Source organism: Micrasema longulum, unplaced genomic scaffold, assembly GCF_059751315.1.
Source record: "Micrasema longulum isolate JH-2025_06_02 unplaced genomic scaffold, ASM5975131v1 h1tg000859l, whole genome shotgun sequence".
Lineage (NCBI taxonomy): Eukaryota > Metazoa > Arthropoda > Insecta > Trichoptera > Brachycentridae > Micrasema > Micrasema longulum.
The window spans coordinates 701,305-725,376 of record NW_028278051.1 but is presented as its reverse complement, the minus strand read 5'-3'; the positions used below and the strand labels follow the sequence as shown (position 1 = coordinate 725,376).

Sequence of the window (24,072 nt, the reverse complement as noted above, 5' to 3'; positions counted from 1 at the left end):
TAGAAATTATCGCAATAAGCTATTTTATACGTGAATAAAACAACAATGTTCTCTTTCGTCTCAAAAATGTTTTTTTTAAGTTGAAATAAAAATCTGAAGTCCACCTTGTTTTAATGCAAAAAAACGTCAGTGGTCCGAGATACGCTCTTTTAATATGTACTGTTATTATTACATCTGCCAAACAAAAAAACGAGATTTTCTGTGTAATGTCGACTACTAACATAAGCAGAAAAAATAGAGACGTATTTAGGGATACCAGTAATTAAAAAAAAACTTTCCGCTTTTTAATTTCGGCAGGTACGTGAGTAAATTAATCTTTAATTTTGTATTTTTACGAATATTTGAACGAACACCCGGGGTTTAAAAGTTCTGTCATAGATATAAGCAAAAAAATATTTAGAATACATAAGATTACATTTTTATTTACGAATTTTTACTATTTGTTGTGACATATTGCATATTGTATATTTTTTTAATAGAATTATATTGCTAAAAATATAATTTTTGACGCCTTTCCTTAAAGTTATATGTACGTTACCTATAGTTATATTTATTCTACTTGAGTATTTATAAATTTAATTTTTCTGGTAAGGTATCAAAAAATAAAATATTACTATATTCCTATAGATGCAACTAAAGCTCTTGTAAATGCTTATGTCGTTTCACGTCTAGATTACTGTAATGGAATATACGCAAATCTCCCAAAATATCAAACTAATAAACTTCTGTTTTCAATGCAGCAGTAAGGCTTATTACGGGAGTAAAAAAATATTCTCACATCTCACAACCTCTTCGAGATTTGCACTGGTTAAAAAGCCCAGAGAGAATAAAATACAAGCTGTGCTGGACAGTATTCAAATCCCTTCATGAAATGGCTCCAAAATACCTATCGGACCTTTGTATTAGGGAAAATACATGTCAAAGAAAATCTACTCTTAGGTCAGCATTTGATTCAGGAAGAGGAAAACTTGTCGAAATCCGGCGCTCCCCAAACACTAGATTTGGAGATCGTGCTTTTGCCGCCGCCGGCCCCTCTGCCTGGAACCAATTGCCTTCAAACTTACGAATCATCGACAGCCCCAGTTGTAAAGCGCCCTTGAGGTGATTTTTTACAAAAATGGCGCTATATAAATCAGCCAAATATTATTATTATTATATTATTACTGGATTCAATTCTTATTACAAAATACGCTAGATACCGGTCTGCTGGAAATTTTATTGTCTTGTCAAATACTTCTGCGCATGCAACTGATGTGGCCTTCTTGAGACAACAACACACAAACCTTGGAAATGCAGTAATTCTTGTCATTCTACTAAATTATATTACCGTTGTATATCATTAGAAAAACTATTTTTCACTATTAATAAATGTTCAATAATATTGTGCACGCTATTTAAAGACTAATCAATATCTAAGGAGAATAGCAAAATTTAAAAATAACTATGCTCAAATACAAGGATTTTGGCGATTATATAGATTTTTTAGTCAATAGTACAGTAGGCACTGATAAATTAACACACCATATCCTCTTATTAAATAAAAAAACATTTAGTTTTTTTATTTATTCATACAAATATATACAGGGTGTTCTTTAAACCCTGTCACATCCGAAACCACAATGATCATTATGGGCAAGAAGACATATTAGCATATTTAAAAATATATTTAGAACAAAGATTTTTTAAAATAAAATATTAAAAAAAACAAATGGTTGCTTACTTCTGCAGGGGAAAAGTGAGGGGAGCGCGGCGCAGTATCAGATTCCCCCCTCCCCCCTCTTCATTTCTCCCTTTCAGAAGTAAGCAACCATTTGCTTTTTTTGATATTTTATTTTTCAAAATTTTATTCGTTCTAAAAAAATATTTAAATGTGCCAATATCTCTTCTTGCTCATACTGATCATCGTGGTTTCGGATGTGGATGTGATGTATTTTACAAAAAAATAACTTATATATACTCTATGAGGCCAAGAGCCCTGTGTTGAGTTGGGATACAACATAATGGAAAGTGGAAGCATGTACATTATTAAATAATAGCGAAAATAAAAATTACTTCATTAACATACATTTTATTAATAATCTGGACAACACGATTAATAGTATATAAATCTATGCAATATCTCGCAGCAGTCTCTTGCAATGGTCTCTTCCCTTAGAAAAAATCTAAACTTGTATACTACTCCTGAAAATGGCTTTCGTTTTGGAGAACTTAATATGTTCTTCCGGCGGTGGTATTCTGAACCGCTCTCGCGGCCGTAGAAAACACTTTTATCTCGCGTATTTACATACAAAATAAAAGCTTTTTCTACGGCCGTGAGAGCGTTTGGAATATCACCTCAGGAAATTGAACACTCTTGGGGCCACAAAAAAAAATTGCGCAAAAGTTGTACGTGTTTTTGGTATTAAATAATTCCAATTACAGGGAAACCTCGTACGAGCATTCTGCTGGGATCTTCTCTTGTAACTGCATGTACAGAAATGTTCCAATGACAGTTTCATATTATAATACTAACTAACTAACTAACCATCACGCCATTTCCCCAGAGGGGTAGGCAGAGAGGATAGAACGCCACACCACTCTGTCCTGGCACACTTCCTTTGCTTCCTTCACATTCATACATCTTCTCATGCACGCACGTCGATTATTCCGACTTTTCACATGACCACTTTCAAGAATTTGTTGTACTTGATCATGCCATGTCTTTCTCGGCCTTCCTCGACTTCTACAACCAGACACATTCGCATCATAAATCTTTTTAGCCGTTCTTTCATCATTCATTCGCTCCACATGACCGAACCATCGCAAAAGACCTTTCTTAATTTTGTCGATAATGCTTAACTCAGCCTTGCATTCTGCTCTAATTTCGACATTAGGGCACCTATCATACATTGTTTTTCCGCACATTCGCCTGAGGGATCGCATTTCAACAGCATTCAGTCTACTTTCGTCCCTTTTTTTCCAACTCCATGCTTCGCTTCCATACATTAGGGTTGGTACCAGAACTCCATTATGAACTGCTAATTTAGCCTCTTGCGATAGACACTTATTTGCTACGACAGACTTTAAGGCACCATTAACTCTGTTACCGGCACTAACCCTCCTTTCAATATCCTTGTCCATATTTCCATCTCTAGTAAACATACTACCCAGATATACAAATTCTTCGACCTGTTTCAAACTATCTCCATTTACTACAATCTTACATTCAGTCATAGTTACATTTCTTTCAAAGACCATGACGTTCGACTTTTGCACATTCATTAGCAAATCACTCTCCTTGCACACTTCGTAAACCTTTGTAACCAAGGATTGCAGTTCCTCTTCGCTGTCAGCTAGGAGGACTGCGTCATCGGCGTACAGAAGGCAACTGACAGTAAGATTACTCATTTTCGCTCCCACATCCATACTTTTCAATTCTCTCATACATTTATCCATGTATATGTTGAATAACCACGGTGACATTACACATCCCTGTTTGACTCCTTTAGGGATGTCAAACCAGGAAGTTAATGACCCATTTACCCTTACACACGCTACACTATCTTTGTACAAGGAAGCAATAGCGCGGACAAGGTTGTCACTCACTCCATACTCCGATAAAACCATCCATTTGATTTCCATTTGATGATCCAGTTGATTTGCAAAAAGCATTTGATCGAGTTGATAGGAAAAAATTATATTATAATACAATAGATTTAATGAGTAGTAACAGTAAAAATACATATTTAATTTTGTTTTGCTGACGATTCATCTAAACTGCCTAACTAGGAAAAGCTTCCCCATTCTAAGACAGTAAATATACAATATATTATAGTCTGTTATTATTATCATAAATATTATTCACTTCTAAAAATATTTCTTTCGTTTTTGTCACGTTTACCATTTTTATAATTAATATTCAAAAGGAGATAAAATTAATATGTAATGTAAAATAATAAATTTGATAAACCATTATAAATTTGTTTAATGTAAATAAAATATTTGTATTTTTTTGTTTTTTCTATATTGATGTGCTATGCGTTATTTTTAATGATGTTCTTATTATACTTTAATGTTATTGTTGTGTCATATTATTCATACTAACTCGACACTGGACTTCAGTCTTATGGAGTTGGGACTTGTGTCTTAATAAATGTAAATAAATAAATTCGTAATCTAATAGTATCCTGGGCTGGTATTCTGAACGCTCTCGCGGCCGTATTGTCTCGTGTATGTACATACAAAATACACGAGAAAAACTGTTGTCCCGTGCCGCGAGAGGGGTTCAGAATAGCACCCCGGTTTTCTTCAATGTTTTAATGACCCTCTTTCAATAATGCCGATAGAAACATCATTCAGGCATTTGAACATGATCACTTTTTAGAGATTGACATCTTCACATCAGTGAAGCTATGTTTAAGAGGCAAATACTCTTGCTATTGGAGAATATTATGCCTCCATAATATCGAGACGGTATAAAGTAAAATCGATATTTACGTACGAAAATGTGTATATTAGTATGAAAAATTAAATTTAAATCTAAATCGGGTTGTGGTCCCGTGGCTAGTGTTGCAGACTCACGGGCCAGAGGCCCGTGGTTCAAACCCCACTTCACCCTAACTTGATTTCCATTTTCTTATAGTGAGTTATTTACAACTCGTTGAAAATGGCCACCAAAATTGAAATATTTGTGTAAATTATAAGAACGCTAATATTTCTTTTTTTTTTTAAATAAAAAATCTTCGTCGGTAACCTGCAACCGATAAAGACAGCCGTTCATAATCGCGCCCCTGGCCTGATATGTTGTCCCAATTTAACGTCTTAAACATTTTGTTTTATTTGTCATCAAGTTACTCAGTGCAATCTCACAATGATTATAATATTACTTACCTATGTTGTTTTTTATACATTTTATTTATCTATCATCATTATCGATATTCCCTTATCAGACCCTAATGAGTCAGGCACTGTATCGGTACTCCGATTGCAGTCAGATCAATGCAAGGTGATCAGTCTTATGCTTCTGGTGATATCTAGACGCTATAAAATATTACAGTGTAAAAACACTTCTAGTAATTAATACTAACATAGTAATATTTTAAGATGCTTAAATTTATAGACCAATATTTAAGTAAATACGACGAAAAAAACAATAATCAAATATCTAAAACTCTTCGATTCTTCTTGAACATTAATTGAAAATTCTTCAATTTCTTGTTTCTGTTATTTCTATATCGAATATACTCAGACAAGGTTTCATCAAAAATCGATCGACTAGAAACATTATACACATTTTCTCTTCATTTTTCATTACCTACTGTAATAATTCAGCAGTTATTGTATAACTGGCTTTTTATGTAATATTTCATAAAGAAAAGATAAAGAAATGCATGTTCATTCAATTAATTTTACTTTACTTTAAATACTCTTAACATGGTGCCATGGTGAGACATGGTGCCTTACCGAAAGAGATATAAAAAGACTAGAGGCCTTCGAGATGTGGTGCTACAGAAAAATATTAGAAATTTATTTGGAGAGACCACATAACTAATGACGAGGTTCTCAGCAGGATCGTATAGGCTATGTATAGCGTGTGAGCTCGCCAATATATGACAGTAAAAATTTTATTGTCTTTGAATTTCCTAGAGTTTTAACCATCGAAAAAAAAGAAGATTGCAAATAAAATCAACAGACAATGGAAATTTGATGTGTATTATTTTAATAGATTGTTTATAACAGAAAAATACATAGAGAAATATGCATTTTTATTTTTTGTAATAAAAACAGTCTAGTAAATTCGAATAAATAAAAATACGCTTTATATTAACAATATTAATTAAAATGCAAAAATAACATTGAATACTTGAAAAATAAATATTACTGAGTGTTACAAACATAATTTAAAAAACGGATAGCGATTAAAAGTAAAAACTATCTTTAGTTTAATTCTTATAGCGATAAATACATAAACATTATAAAACAGGAGTTATACAAATACAAAAATAATATTGTAACTAGGCGGCTACCTACACGGTTAAATTTCGAAACACCACGCAATTTCTTATCTCGGCTACGCTATGTAAAATGAAAAAAAATATTTAAATTAATAATTTCATCACGTCATGAAGTCGCCCCTGGGTAGCGCCTGCTAACGTCAATCAACAAAAACATCCTCGTTTTAATAACAATATTTCGGCTACGCCATAAATCTCTTTTTTTAAATAATTTCTCACGTCACAAAGTCGCCCCTGGGTAGCGCCTGCTAACGTCAATCAACAAAAACATCCTCGTTTTAATTACAATATTTCGGCTACGCCATGAATCTCTTTTTTTAAATAATTTCTCACGTCACAAAGTCGCCCCTGGGTAGCCCCTGCTAACGTCAATCAACAAAAACATCCTCGTTTTTATAACAGTATTTCGGCTACGCCATGAATTTCTTATAAAAAATGTCAAAACGTCACAAAGCCACTCTCTGAGTGTCGCTACTGACATCATTTACAAAAACATAATTATTTGTGCTTTTTTCAGGTACGCAACATTTTTTTTAAATACACCTACCTAACCGATAAAATACTATTAGTATTTAAACCAAGGTGTGCTTTAAAGTTCCGTATGGCCAAATAATATTATTTATTATTAGAATATTATTGACATGTAGTTCAAGCATTGCTGCATTCACGTTGCTTTACTTCTGAGAGCTCAACTGCTATGTTTTTCTATGGTTATGTTAATGTCATCTGTCATGTATTGGCGAGCTCACAGGCTGTACTTACGCCAGAAAGGCACCTAATCAAAACCATCTCAGAGAGGCGAGCCCGATGGATCGGCCACATTATACGCCATGGGGTCTCCCGCATGACATCGCAGAGGGAAGTGAAGTGATGTTTCGGAAAAATCTTAAAACCCACTTGTTCTGTAAATCATTCGAATAAATCCGTAGCATGTGACAACAAAATAAATTGTTTTAATTAAATTACAAATTTAAAAGCTTCAATTAAATTTATTCAACAATAGAGTCACTATGTAAAGCGCCCTTGAGGTATTATATTATGAAAATGGCGCTATATAAGTTATCCATAATAATAATTTATATTTTTATGTTCATATTATTTTTAAAATTACTGATGTTTCTACCGTGAGCGATCTGGGTGTTTTGTTCGATTCAAAATTATTATTTAAAGAGCACATTATTAAAATATCTAACAAAGCTGTAAAATTATTAGGATTTGTACTGAAAACCGGAAAAGATTTTAATAATATAAACACATTAAAATATCTTTACACATCTCTAGTTAGAAGCCAACTAGATTATAATTCTCCAATATGGTCACCTTATCAAATCACTTTCTCAGATTCTATTGAGAGAATTCAGAATAAATTTCTTAGATATATTAATTTTAAGATGGGTTTTTCTACTAATCAATTAAATTATAACAAATTTTAGACTCTCTTAAATTAACTAAATTGCAAGAACGAAGAACATCGACCGATCTTATGACTTTATATAAAATAATAAAACCAATGTTTGATACCCCTGATCTACTGAAATTGATTTCATTCTATGTACCACCTAGATTAAGCAGAACATCTACAATATTTAATTGTCAAAATTCTCGAACGGTAGCTCAATATAACTCACCTATTGTTAGATTACAGAATACCGGGAATGAATATGCATCACATTTTGATATATTTAGTTTATCTCTGCCTAACTTAAAAAATTAAGTGACCAACATATTTTTATCAAAAAGAGCAAATCATCTTCAGAAGATTGGGTTGGAATAGTTATAATTTGATTGATGAATGTATTTTGTTATTGTATAATTTCTTTAAAATATGTATGTATTTCAAGTAATTAATAATGTGTACAGTACGAGTATATTAATATTTCATACTCGATTTTTTTTATTTTTAATATTTTTATTTCTAAGCACTCTTTATACCACATATATGTAAATGGCAGAAATGCCGTATATAAATAAATAAATAAATAAATAAGTAACTGACGATCCCATTAGCTTGTTTACAAATTCTGCAGAGGAATAACGTTTTTCGTCGGAACGTTTCGTTCCAAAGGGTGCGCCTGTCAATTTTTGCTCCCCCAATGGCCCATTTCAGACGATGGTAAAAGGTGCACCTGTTAATTTTTGTTTTTAGATGGTAGTAAAAATCCACACGGCGCGATAAATAACATAGGGTGAAATGATTTTTATCGTATTATAGGTAATATGTTTTTTTTCCACGGTCCACAACCAGTTCACCATGAGGCCGACTAATCTTAACTCGATTTCCTTTACTTGAGTGTAGCCGCTGAATAAATAATTAAATAAAAAATATGGCAATCCACCCTATTTTTTACCGTACCCTGTGGATTTGGACGATGCGTGTAAGATGGGCCAAACACTTGTTATACCGGCACCACCTGTCGCCATTATACAATACCTTTCTTTACACGATCGCTCCAGTTACGTGAACGCTTGTAATCATAAAATACGTATTACTTTAGTGTAAGTTCTGTCCACGCGGATCAAGATTTCACTTCATTTTATGGAATATTGGTGTTAACACAAGTTGTGTCCGTTTTTATAAATATTTATTTGGTCTACAAAAAATTAAAATTAATATTTAAAATACAGAAGTATTTAAATAAAAAATACACTTATTATTTTTCATCAATTACATGTAAACAAATTTGATTGAAATTAAATCAAAGTAAAAAATAATTCATTACGGTAAACATTTTATATACGCATGTTAACACTAATAAAATACACAAAAACTTGCTATGTAAATGATCAAATTTAAATTATAGTAATAATCAATTCGTTAATATAAAACTCATCTTGTATACACATCGACGGCTCAGTTCCATACACTCCTTTTTATTATTTATATTATTATCATTTTATTATTTTTAAATATCATTAATACACTAATTTATTTGTCAATTTTTAAAATGTGTAAATGGGGGCTAGATTTCTTACCGTCCATGAGCTCTGTAGCTGCAAAACCTGCTGTAATCTAGCTCCTATCTGTTATAATTTTTAATTGATCTTAATTAGAAACGAGTAACTAGAATCCCAACCGTCGATGCGCTCTGTAGCTGCAAGACGTGCTGGGATATTTATTTATTGTACAGCGCCCTTGAGTTGATATTCACAAAAATGGCGCTTTATAAATTATCCAACTATACAGGGTGTTCATTAAACCCTTATTATTATTTTTATAATTTTTTAGAACGAATAAAAATTAAAATAATAAGATATCAAATGGTTGTTTACTTCTGCAGGGGTAAAACGAGGAGTGAGAAGGGGGGAGTCTGATGCGCCGCGCTCCCCTCACTTGTCCCCTGCAGAAGCAAGCAACCATTTGTTTTTTAAAAAAATTTATTAAAAAAAAAAGGCTTTGTTCTATTTATTTTTTATTTTTGATGCTATGTCTTCTTGCGCATACTGATTATCGTGGTTTCGGATGTGACAGGGTTTAAAGAACACCTTGTTTAACTAGAAATAGCTTGTTTTGAGTAATGGCTGACCAATGTTTTGACAGACCTAAATTGATTTGTAACAAATAATTATTTACATCACCTTAAGTGTAGTATATATGAATATATTTATGTGAAATATGTACACAATAGTTACTAGTTTTAGGATTAAAGGTGTTATACAAATTATCACAACGTTTTAATTAGTTATGGAGTTGAGAGATTTGTCAAGTTCATTTATTTATGACAAACAATATTTTGGACAAACATTCACAAACGTATTACAAGATTTAAAAATATTTTTATATGAAAGTATTGGACATTTAAAAAAAGGTGATTCTTAAAATCTCTCATTTTTATTCGAGTGACTGAAATTATCTCAAAGGTGTGGTGTTCGTTAAATTCAGAGAATTATGCTGCACCTTTGAGTGGAAATTAATCACTTTTACTATCTGCTTAGGTATATCTTATCCGTTTTGTGTGTTTTTAATATTTTTATAAATAGCGTAGTTTTCACAAATAATAAAAATAATCAAATTAAAAAAAAATATTAAGTGTGACTTGTACAGTGATTGATTGAATTCGATCTATTTAGTGATAATATTTATAAAATTAGACGTTGTTTGAATTTTTATATTTTCATTCGTTGTAAACGTTGTTCCTTGTTGAAATTTTTATTTGAGCGGTACTGATATGTCCATTTTTTAATTTGCTTATATGATTAAGTAAGGGTGTTTAAAAGGGGAAGTAAGGTTACTGAGTGCATAATACATGTGAATAACGAATGACTTGAACAAGTAGCATGTTTTGAAGAGATGGAAGAATATAAAAAAGATTGCGAAAAGAGAGTGAATACGGGCGACAAAATAAATGACGTGCTGAGCATAGTAATTCCAATAAAAAAATGTTGACCGAAGCTAGACTAGCGTGCGCAACGGGGTGTTTGTACTTACACTCGTGTATGGAAGTGGAACATGGAATTGGCAGAGGAAGGACGAAAGCAGAGTGCACGTGGTCGAAATGTGTGTATGACAGGGTTGCGAATAATGAAATCAGACGAAAGAGCAAATTCGAGACTGGTGTAATTGATAAGATCAAGAAAGGGTGGATGATACGTGTATGGTCAAACAGATATATATGGCGAGAATGAATGGTGACGTAGGACGAGGACGACCAAGAAAGAGGTGGCATGATCAGATAAAACAAAATCTGAGGATGGTCATGTCAAAAGCAGACACAACCGAAGTGTATGTATGCCAAGATGTATGAATGTGAAAGAAGCTAGAAATGTATGTCAGGACAGACGTGTGTGGCGACCTATCCTCTGCCCACCCCTACGGTGAAATGGCGTGATGGTAGTAGTAGTAATAACTGTACTGTATTTATTTTAATTTGTCGATTAAAATATTTTAAAAAATATAATCCTAGTTGCCGTTTTTAAAGTTCAAATAGTCAAATCAACGAAAAACTATGAACATACAACAATATTTCGAGTTTGTCCAAATTTTTGTAGACATGGACTGGATTCAACTCCTTGGGGAGCTGTTTATATTAACATATTCCAACAGAGATGGAGAATATTTAAGAAAAGGTAATATAGAAGTCTGGGCATCTACAGGGCTTATGACCTGTCAATGGCTGTTTAAGTGGCCACTTTACACACTGGATTATGTGTCTTTCTCATGCTTGTTTAAAATATGTATCAAAGGGTCCTACTACGGCTATAGCAAAATTACACACAATAATGGCAAAACGAAAGAGATAAGAGATACTACGGCTATAGCAAAATTACACACAATAATGGCAAAACGAAAGAGATAAGAGATGGGCTTTACTCATAAACTCGGCACAAAGCTACGCCTTAGTGGTCGAATAAGGATGGTATTGCCATCCGTATTCTACCACTTTACCAAGGCGTAACTTTGTGCCGAGTTTATGAGTAAGGCCCATCTCTTTCGTTTCGCATTATTGTGTGTGATTTTGCTATAGCCGAATGTCTGGTATTAGAAAAAGAACATCAATTGTATACTGGTTTCGAGACGTATCACTCACATGAAAATACTAAAATACACTTTCACCTTAAGGCTGTAGTCTGGTAAAACGAACGCAAAATTAGGAAATTATACGGTTTTGTCATTTTAAAACGAATGTTTTTTTTTAATCGCGCGATAATAAAAAAATTTTTTAGATAAAAACAATATTTTTAAGGGTATTTCTGTTAAAAAATATAATTAAAAGTTTTATGCAGCTAAAATATAATTACTTTTAGACCGGCAGATTACACCATTTCAAATCTAGACTAAACTTAGGTATCTGGGATCTTAATAAAGATTAAGTATTGAACTAAAACTTACTTAACTTACCGAAAAGGATTAAGGCAGGTCTGAAGGTCATAAAAAAGTCTATAAGATATTGTTTTAAATTGAATAATTACAACCAGAATTATCTTCTTTTTTCAAAAAAAGATAATACATTTCTATAAAAAATGGTTTAAACTAAAGTATTTCAATTTTTTTTTTTAAGTATTACCGAAGGTATAATTTTAAGTAGAAATAAAGAAAAATGTCACAAAAATGTATGTGATTTAAAATGCTTATATTTCTTTTCAAAATCAAAAAATTAAAATTTGGCTTTATTATCTTCAAATTATCACAGTAAATTTTAGTTTAATACTTAGTCTTTATTGAGATCTTGGATACTTTAGTTTATTTTAAATTTGAAATGGCGTAATCTGCCGGTCTAAAAGTAATTATATTTTATTAACACAAAACTTTTAAGTATATTTTTTAACAAAAATACCTCTAAAAATATTGTTTTATATAATATTTTTTTTATTTTTTTATTATTTATAACATTAGTCTCGTTTACAAAAAATGCCTTTTTTAAAGCAGTCCTTAGTCTCGTTTACAAATGCCTTTTTTAAGGTAGTCCTTAGTCTCGTTTACACAAATGCAAATCCCATTTTTAGGGCAATAATTGGTCAAACGTCTAGCTTCAGGCCCTTTTTAGGGCCTGTAACACAAATTTCTAGTCTATAGTACCCCGGTATCGCTAAAGTCAGACCCGAAAGTAGAATATTCATCCTTTATTGTAGGTCCAACATTTAGCCTACAGATACCGGGGGCCCTAACTATATTATTGCATATTTTATTCATATTTCTAACCGTCCGTTACAATACGTATTTGGCCGCATCCCTTCTGCATTCTCTCCCTCCTCCTACCTCAGGATTAATAGTTAATTTTACAACGGTAAAAGTATGGTCAAGTTGTCTACAGTCGTTTACCATCAGCTATTAGTAGTCCGGTGTAATGTGCATTATGCAACTTTCCCGGTTTGTCGCCTCGCGTGTATGACTCACGGGGGCCCACAGCCTACGGTGCAAGTCAGCGGCGTACTCAACTGTTTGCATTATAGTCCACGAAACTGCTTGATCAACACGAAAAAACGACTTTTGTTTATCAACTCATACTGTGTTTTTTTAGAGTTGCTTTAAAAATAAGGGATTTCAAGTATATTATTCAATATTTGACTAGATCTATTAACTCTCCCTTCCCGGTGATGTGTAGCTAGCAGTGGCGAGCCGTGATTTAATTTATAGGTAATCTATTAAAAATGTTCATTTATTTGTATTACATATAAGTACTTACATAATATGTAAGTAATGTAAATATAAATTACTATTATTTTTTGTGGTTCTGTGAAAATCAACTCTAACAACAATTATTATTAACCACGCGATATACGCAGCTTTATTCTACACTATTTTAGAACAATACATGTACAAAAGTTTATGCCGATTTCTTTTAAAATTAATAATGCCTAAAACGGCCACTGCGAACGCCACCTGTCCTATGTGGTACATAATATGTCAACGGTATCCCATCAAAGAAAAATAGTCCTTCGGAAATAATGTTCGAAATACTAGTTTCCAAATAGAGAATCTTCTAAAAAATATTTGTAATCTGCAAGTTTGTTTTAGTACTAAAAAGAATAGAGTGTACTTTTTTGTATGGAAGAATAAGCTGAGGTAATCGGCTAGTTTTATCGTTCAGTAAAAATGGGCTGCGCGCACTTCATAGATATTTTTTTTGTAGAAAGATATAAACGGTGATTTATAATAAATAACAATTACTTTATTTATTTTCCCATAAACATGGTTACTATAAATTATTATTATTAAAAGTCAAATATAATGGTAAACTGTGCATTATCGCTTACTTTGACGATTCGCCCGTGGTAGCTAGTACACATTGCATCTAATAACTTTAATATCTCCATAAATATAATAAATGATGCGTTGAGATTTTCGCTATTCCTTCGTTATACATTTACGTATCGGTAAAAACGTTTTTTTAAATTAAATAATTAATGCTTATTTTGAACATAAAAAACGTTTATCAAAAATCGGAGATATCACCAATAAAACAAAAAGTTTATCATGTGTCGCATGTTTCGTTCGTAGTAAAAGAATAGCTAGTACACATTGCATCTAATAACTTTAATATCTCCATAAATATAATAAATGATGCGTTGAGATTTTCGCTATTCCTTCGTTATACATTTACGTATCGGTAAAAACGTTTTTTTTATTATATAATTAATGCTTATTGTAAACATAAAAAACGTTTTATCAAAAATCGGAGATATCATCAATAAAACAAAGTTTATCATGTGTCGCATGTTTCGTTCGTAGTAAAAGAATAATCTTAATATATAATTGTCTCGCACACTCTTTACGTCTCACTCTCGATAATACGGGTATATTTGGGAGCGAGAGAGATAATTTTTATGCGTCACACGCGCGGACAGCAAAGTTTCTTGTACTTCTCCCAGACGCCCGTTATCTGCGTTAGTTTTAGTAGTTTCTCGGCTTTCGTTGGGGGAGGTTCTTTTGCGCGCACTGAGAGCATGAATTAATGTTTTTTTCGTTTTTTTAAGCAATTGGATTGAAAATACCATCACTTTTGACTTCAACTATAAATAATTGAAGCAATTGTCGATGAATATTACACTTTAACGGTTTAAAATCTCTAATTTTTTGCATGTGTAGTGACTACACAGCACCGTAACGCGCCGAAGTTTTTAGGACAGTAAGGGAAAGGTTAATTTTTTTAGGAAATAAATGTTGGCGCATAAAAATTTATTTAAGACACTGCTGGAAATAGATTTCTCGTAACTTCAAAAGTTCAGCTTTCTTAAATAATTAGTTGGAGGAAATAGTTGAATTTTTATGAAGTATATTTTTAATAATTTGTTTTTATACGGATTCTTAAGGCTTAATATGATTATTAGAGGCACCTCCCCATCCAATTGAACGTAGTTATGCAGAAAGCAGCCAGACCACAATTTAGAAAAAAATAGATATTTAAGTTATCGGGTGCAGTAAGGTCAATTATAAATTCTACTGAAAACAGCCAGGCCACTTTCATACAAAAAACTGTAATAATCTCATTTTAAAAGTAGTGCCGATCACAAAAACGGCATTTCTCAATTTGCAGAAACCACCCCAGCACTAAAAAAATCTTAAGGTACTTAAAAAAATATTTAAACTGGTAAATACGTAATTAGATTACTATTTTATTTATTTAATAGCATAATTATACATTTTTACAACTAAAAAAAAAAATCACTTGTTATATTTTTTACTAAAACTAAAATCCCACCAAGCCACTTTTTGTAGCTTGTTGGTGAAGATTATATTTATACTGACTTAATAATATTATTTACATTTATAAAAACAATGAATAACAGATAAAAATTAACAGCCGGAAAGATCAGAATAATATGAAGAAAATATATGAAAAATTAAAATATTTACACCTAAGCTACTATTCATATATAAACTCTTGATCGTGTAGCCACTCTCTTATTTTGCTCTTGTTACAATGTGAGTTAAATTTAAGTTCTTTTGGTAATAAATTAAAAATTCTAGGTACCAAATATTTGAGAGTTCTATTTCCATATTTATTACATACTTTTGGTACTACCAAGCCATCATTAGACGTGAAGCGTGTATTATGTTTATGTTTGAGAGGAAACTTGAATGTATTACTTTTAAATTGTTCCAAAATGATGCAAAGCCACAGTAGTCCTCGAACAGGCAGAGTTTTGATTGTTTTGTACAGGAGATCATTCTTGTTTATAATATTTAAAAAAAACTAATGTGTTCATTGTTTATCATTTGTAAAAGTTAAAAATATTCCAACTGTTGTGTAGATTTGATTATTCACTATTTTCACAAATGTGCTATTATCTCAGTTTCGCTTTTCTATGGCTGGCTGCTTTCTGTATAACTACATTCAATCAATCCTAAAGTAAGAGAAGACTGTACAAGGGCATGATAAACCATTTTGCCGGTGTTTGGATGAACATAACTAGTTGAACATGTATGTTTAACTTGTATAGCGGGCATCGCGAGTTTTGCTTCTTCCAGAACCTCATTTGAAATTATCTTAAAATAAATATTCTGGATGAAGAGTAAAAGTCGTGATTAATTATGTGGTTTTTTGTATGAAAAGGCTGAATCTGTCTCAAATTTCATAAAACATGAATACAACATCTTTTAAGTGTCCCCGCACGCCCCTGAGAGTATTCAGTAGACGTTCTTGAAGACGCTCGACCAGAAACTGGAAAGTAAACATTGCCAATAATTCTAACAGGTTTCTTGTATTATGTATTACGGACACTTTACGCTGTACGTACTGGATTAACTCCAGTTTCAAGATTATCGTCATTTCATTGTGGTCCTTTGGTAGTGATGGTCTTGCGGAGTTTGGATCTGAGGTTCCAAGGTTCGATTCCGCTCCCTGTCTCTGAATTAATACTAAATAACACTCCACATTTTTCAGTCTCTGGGTAGATTAATTTATGACAAAATACAAGGTTTTTAAACTTTACAAATTACATATTTTATTTGTACGAAATATTCCCAATCAGCAAAAGTGCTGGTATGAGGGGATATTATATATAATAACACAATAGTTTTAATAAAAAGTCGATAAAATAACATCATATATCACTCGTCACACGGGCTGTAAGAACTGTTTTATTTAGGTGTTTTTTAAGTACGTACATATATGTTTTGTATATTTTTTAGGTCATTAGAAAGTGAATTGTAAAAATTTATTGCTGTATACAAAAAACGGTTTTTTTTCTGTTGGTCCTAGGTTGTTCGCAAGTTAAATTATTTGTATTTATTTTATGTATGTTGTAGTTAAAATTAAATTTAATATTTGTCTTTATTTTATTATTTTTCGATCAAAACCTACAATCTTGTTAATAAATTCGAAAAAATCTAGTATGTAGCACTTTTTCAAAAATTTTGTTGAGTGTACCGAGTAAGCTAATTAGTCTATAGTTTCTACATTCATTTTTTACTTCCTGACTTGAAAGCAGGTATAATTGTTACAGTTTTTAAGCGATTTGGATATTCAGCTTTTTCAATACAAATGTTGATTAAGTTAGACAATGGAAGAGCAATAATATCCTGAATATTTTTTATATCTGTTGCTGTGATTCCGTCACAGCAGCTGGATTACCATTTTTTATTCCCTTGATTATATTCAAAATGTCTCTTTTCATCAGTTGGAACAATAAAAATACTATTTTGCGTTGTACTCATATTAATATTATTTGTACCGGTGGATTTATCTTTCTGTTTGAATTTTTCTCCTAGTTTTAATCACTAGGTATGGTATTATAATCGATCTTGGACTTCCGCGATTTGGTGCATTTAGACACAGTTTACCTATTAAATTATGTTGTATCTGGCCGCCAATATAACTAAGATTAAATATGCACAAGGTACGCACATCGATGGAGGTATTTAATATAATAATATGTTTTTAAGTAATACAATACCCAAGCAACAATATCAAATTTCAACCGGTAGTTACTGTTCAGCTGTTCCACTGCAGATTGAACAAACACCTTGCTAGAATGAACCTTTCCGAAACTTCTATATGTAGATTCTGCAGTGCAGATGAGGAAACACCTATGTACATTCTATGTGAATGTGATGCTCTACATCATAAAAGGAGCCGCATCCTCGGGGGACCACTAGTTTTAGAACTTTTCACGGAGACGCGTCACAATAGATCTTCACAGGTCGCAGTGACGTCAGGAGCTTGCATAGCACTGACCCCCCACCACTAAGAATAAGAACAACCTAGGAAGCCGATATAAACGAATGATCATTTAAGGTAAACGGCTGTAATACTGACCGTGCCCGTATTACTGATCTATTTCAACAAAAACAAAGATAATAGGAAAAAGCAAAAAAAAAACACATTTATGAATATTGGCAACACTAGAACACAGCATCTGTTAATTGTTCACACTTGTTCTATGGTTGACATTCGAATTTTTCTGTTTAAAAAATCAGTTAGAGTTTGGACACCCGGTGACTAACAGCAGTACACAGGAAATCCTTACGAGGTAAGCCTAATTTTCAAAGTTTACTTTAAACCATATATTTTCTGTATTCAATTGTTATTCAGTTATATTTCTATTCAGTCAGTAGGATTTGACTCTTGATATTTCATAAAACAAAGTATTTGTAAGATATTTTTACTATTTGTATCATAAATTTTAAAAATAAAAGTGGTCAGTATTACATCCAACCATTTTTTTGACTGTTTCTTTTACTGACCTAAGCAGTCAGTATTGCATCCGGCTGATATTTTAGTCGTTTTCTTTACTGACCTATGGGTCAGTAATAAGTTCAGTGAGAATATTTCAAAAATTTAAATTAGTTTGATTGAAACAAAATTAAAAACACATTTTTTGTGTGATTTGTAGAGCACAAAGAATTTTGAATTAGGAAATGTAGTTCTGACTTATATATTTTTGCTTTATTTTAATCTTATAAATGAGTAAAGTTAGTGGTCAGTAATAGAAACAAATTTCGGTCAGTATTACATTTTATAATCTGATGTCAGTATTACATATTATGTCAGTAAATAAGTTCTGTGCCGAGACATATTTTTACATATTTATTTTGATTTAAAATAAAATTAACAAAGTTATTTCCAATGTAATATTTAAATACGCATTTTTTAAATAACGGAACATAAAACTTAAATTTTACTTGTAAATTGATCCAATATCTGACTACCAAACACTATTGTATACGATGTATAAATAACACAAGATAAAATTAAGTAAAACTGGATTTCAAAACATACGTTTTAAGCTACTTTAGATGGAATTTTTGAAAATATAAATTTCATAAACCTTTTGTTTTAGATATGATGGCGCCTAAAAGAATGCAGTATAGTGAACAGTCAGTGAAAGATGCGTTGTTAGCTGTGGAAAAAGGAATGACAATATACAAGGCCAGCAATTTGTATAAAATCCCAAAAACAACATTGTTATACAAGAAAAAGGGCAAGTATCCTGTAGAAAGAATAGTTGGACATCCTACAATTCTAACTAATCACGAAGAACGTCAGATAGTCGATTGGATAATATTTATTGGAGAAAGGGGATTTCCGGCGACCAAAGACCAGTTACTTGACAGTGTTCAATTACTATTATTGAAATTAAAACGCGAAAATCCCTTCAAAGACGGAAAACCTGGCAGGCGTTGGTACGAAGGATTTTTAAAAAGACACCCTGGCATTTCGCAAAGAGTGTCACAAAATTTAATTAGAGCAAGGGCGAACGTAAGCGAAAAAAATTTAAGGCAATGGTTTTCTACTGTTAAGAACTATATCGATGAAAATGATTACACAGATGTTTTGAATGACCCAAAACGCATTTATAATTGTGACGAAACTGCTTTTTTTTTAAGTCCGAAGGAGTCGTCTGTCATAGTGAAAAAAGGTTCGAAATCTGTTTATAATTTTATACACAACGATGAAAAAGAATGTCTTACTACACTTGTGATGGCTAATGCAGCAGGAGACCTCCCCCCCCCAATGATAATTTATAAATATAAAAGAATACCACTTTCGCTAGCCAGAAAAATGCCACATGGTTGGGGAATGGGCAGATCTGATTCCGGGTGGATGACTGGAGAAGTGTTTTATGAATATATTGGAAACGTTTTTTTTCCATGGCTCAAAAAGAACCAGATAGTATTTCCTATAATTTTATATGTTGACGGGCATTCGTCGCACATGACTTTGGCGCTCAGTGAGTTTTGTAAGGATAATAAAATTATATTGATTGCTTTGTACCCAAACGCAACTCATATATTGCAGCCCCTCGATGTAGCCCTATTCCGTCCAGTCAAATTAGAATGGAAAAAGAGAGTTCACCAATGGAAAATTGATAATGAGGGTAAAAAGCTTATGAGAGAAGATTTTGCCCCTTTATTAAAAACTGTATTAGAAACAGCTGGTAATATGAATACTCTTCAAAATGGATTTAGGACTTGTGGGTTGTATCCATTTTCCCCAGAAGGAGTCAACTATAGAAAACTTGATTTTAAAAAAGCGCGTCCTTGCACGTCAACACCATCATCGTCTTGTCCTAAGCACGTCGTTACTTCTCAAAATCTGTTGAAAATTCCTAACAACAAATACAACGCCGTATTTCTACGTTTATTTGAAAATTTACTGACAAACAACCAAATTGATGCATTTAATGATCAAACAAATGATACATGGAATGGTCCAAAGGAAGACGAAAATTTGTTCTACATTTGGAAAATTACGAAGAATTTAGTCAATGAAAATATCGGATTGGTCACAGGGAATAATGACGAATGTCATTTAGGGTATGAAACTTTCGTTAACAACGATACGTTGAATGAGTCTCTCATAGCGTTTGACGATAGTTTTTGGTCAACAACAGGTGATGAATCTGAAATTATGACAATGGTGGTAAAAGATAGTGAACTAATTCCCGAGAAAAACAGTGAACCAATGTCCGTTTCTCTTACCGCAAATTTAGATCGAGAACTCCTAGAACAAGCGGGCACAAGCGATACTAATCTCAATGAAGCGACGCCTTGTAAAACTCCTAATTCTAAAACAATTATTAATGCTCTTACGCCCTTTAAGCAGTGTCTGTTTTGGCCAGAAGATAAAGTGGTAGAGAAAAAGAAAATTACAAAAAGAATTCCAACTGTCATTGTTTCATCAAACGATTATATTAACTACCAGCAAAAGGTCAAAGATGACAAAATGAAAAAAGATGAAGAAAAATTGGAAAGGAAAAGATTAAAAGAGGAGAAAAAAAATGTGGTGCTTGAGAAGAAACAAGGAAAGATAAAAAAAACAGAAGTGCAACGGAGTTGTTTAAATGACTTTGGCGGTTATAAATTGAATGAGTATGTAATTGTAAAGTTTGAAGAAGAATATTTTCCAGGGATTGTGGTGAAGAGCAAAGATAATGGTTCCGCCTTAGTCAGAGTAATGGTTATGAGTGGCCAGAATTGGAGGTGGCCAGAAAAAGAGGATACTATATGGTATTCTTCTGAAGAAATTATAAAAACAATTCCAGAACCGGAATTGCTGAATGCGAGGGGAATTTACTCCATCCCTGATATAACAATATTACGCTGTTCATCTGATAAGTAAATCAATATTTTAGGTATTTCTTTTAGTAAAAATTATTTTACTATTTTTTTTAGTTACCTCTATGATTATTAATTGATATTTTTCTTATGTGTTGTTAGATTTATTATCAAATATATTGAATAAATAAATCAAAATCTTTTATTTCACTCCCGGTCAGTAATAGGATCACCATAGGTCAGTATTAGAGTGAAATCCATTTTCAGTATGTCAGTAATGAATACAAAATCTGGATATGTTTAATATTTTTTATTTATTTAAATTGCTTGATTTTTTACTTTTATTTTTTTAACGTATTGAAGTAAATTCATCAATTTTAGAAATAGACAAAATTATATAGTTTCAATTACCAGGTATTTAAAAACAAAAAATGAATAAAAATGTCTGTCAGATTAAGACACGAAATGGGTCAGTATTATAGCCGTTTACCTTAAATACAAAACCGGTATTTCTAATGTATCTACTCTCACTGCCTCCACCTTCCATGGAATCATTTCTCTACAATACCGCAGAGTGTGTGCGGACTAACAACTGCTTTACAAAATTATGACAGGAATGGTTGACCGTACAGAGCTGCTTGGTTTAATAACAATACATGTGCCAGCCAGGATTTGTAGACGGTACCACCTGTTTCATGTACCAATAAGTAAAACATCGTATGTTAAAAATGCTTTTTTTCGTAGGACTTTTTCAATGTACAATACAAAATTTAAAAATATAGATTACACCAACATCTCTCTGTCAGATTTAAAATTTACACTAAAAATGTATTATGTAACTTAGTAGACATTATAATAATAAATATGTACATCTCCCCTCCCCTCCTTATCCTCTCTTCCAGCATTCTTGTCCTTATCCCGCCCAATTTACAGTAACTTAATGTTCTAAAAATAAATATTTAAAAAATCTTTGATTATTGAGTACATGAAAATAACATTTTTATATGTATAAATTGTATGTATTTATTTGATATGTAATATATTTTCTTTACTAACTTTGTATACTATGTGGAAATCTGTTATTAGTTCTGAGTTTATACACTATGTCTGTTTGTTTACTAAAAATATGTATGTAGAACTGTTGATTTCCCAAATAAAATAAAATTAAAATAAATAGGTCGGCAACCTTTTGTTGTAAGAGAGCCAAATATTTTACGTGGAAACTAGTGGAAATAAAGCTGCTGAAACTTTTATCGTGTGGGTGAGATTCATCCGGCTGAACCAATTCACCTACTAGGCAACGCCTGAAAACAATGTTCCAATTTTTATACTTCTTCTTATACCAGGAAGTTAATTCAGCAATGTTTTGAGTATGTCCAAATGTTCGCAGATTAGCTGGATTTCCTCCCTAGGGATTTATTTACATCTAAATTTGTGACCTATGAAACCAGCCAATGAAAAGTCACGAGCCCAGTAAATGCGTAAACATCCTTTTCCCTTCTAAAAAATGTTAATACATATAACTCCCCAGGGACGAAATCCAGGCTGTCTGCAAACATTCGGACATACTCAAAACATTGTTTGACAATGGTTTTTTATTTAAATTTTAAAAAACGTGTAAATTTTTCCATATTTCAATTAAAAATCATTCATCAACGATTTTGCTTATTTGAAAGTCTATCTCGGGTGTATAAATCTGCAACAAAACTGAAATTTGCGTTGCGGTAAGAATCTTGCGGGCCGCTGGTTCCCGACCATCGACGTAGATCATTAAATACACAAATTACGGAGGAAAATACATTGTTACAATGTAAACAAAGGAGTCTAATAAATTAATGAGTTTGTTAAAACAAACTCAAAGTATTGTTGGTTAATTTAATTGAAATAAAGTTGTTATTTGTACCTCTTGAGAAGAGTTAAATATCACAATCCTGCGACTTGTTTATCCGAAATATTATCGTTGTAAACCACAAATGTTTTGTAAACCCATAGCTACTTGGTCTTTGCGAGATCATTCGTGTTTGTTGAGTTCTTCAATCAAATTCATATGTTGTCCAAACAATTTTTCTTCAATAGACGTTGTACTACAAGGCAATCACAAAAATTCATTTTCATTTGATGTATAATTTATTGACTAGCACGTTACGCTACGCACTTTTACAAAAATAGTTCGTTATTATTTTTTTTTTTTTACTCAAACGATCAAACATAATTCTTCTGAGTTTTTGTATGTAAATTATGGCGAAACTGAAGATTTTAAACATTAAAATAATTTTAAATATATCAATGTAGCATTCAGTTCGTTGTATTCCATACTAAACATTTTCTTACCGTGAAAACTGTTTAGCTACGGTTTCGGTAAGATCATTTTTAAATAATTCACATCTCAGAAATCATTTTTAAACCGCAAAATATGACTTAAAAAAGTACCTATTGTTTTTTCTGATTGTTTATAGTTTCAAATTAAATAAAAATATAAAACTGTTAACGACGCACTAAGACGCAAGTCTGATAAAAATTCCACAGGTTTTTTTCTTAATACATTGTTTTGTTTCCTTTATTTTACGAGGAATTTTTTTTCAATTTTTATATATCGTATTATCAGCGTTACGATTTTTGAAAGTTTTGTATTTCTGAAATAACTCCTTGTGTGGCGTCAGAGGTTCTTTTCCGCTTATTCTCATTGGTCCGTCCATGGCAAGCAAACCGGAAATCTGCCATAGCTCTCATATAATCAACCATTCACGTAACACCAGTGACGTCTATTAAAGCAGTCCGTCTTTTTTAAAGGTTTTCATAATATTTTTCGTACATTTTCAGAAAACTTGGCCGTACAATTAAATGCTCCAATTTTTACCGCGCGCAAGAAAACATTTATTGTATCCAACTTCCCGTAGGGTTTAAGTTCCTTATTGAGTTTCATTTCTAAATAAAACTGTTTTGCCGATTGTTGATTTGCAAAAAGCTTATGATAAAGTAGAGAGATTGAATTTTTTTATATATTTTTTCTTAGAGTTTCTTATTTTTTGCCTTGCTTATTATGTACAAGGATTATATTTACTGCAAAAGGTATGTTCTTTCTCATGACTCTAAATATAGTGTGAGGATCTGGCGGGATAATCGGCTCTGACCTCGTTAAAG

At 32.1% G+C, this 24,072-nt stretch overlaps 1 protein-coding gene across 3 annotated transcripts in view; it reads left to right on the top strand.

Annotated features, from left to right (window-relative positions):
* pbl (epithelial cell transforming 2 pebble) overlaps positions 1–24,072 on the top strand; it is a 149,370-nt gene that overhangs the window by 957 nt on the left and 124,341 nt on the right. The window lies entirely within an intron of this gene.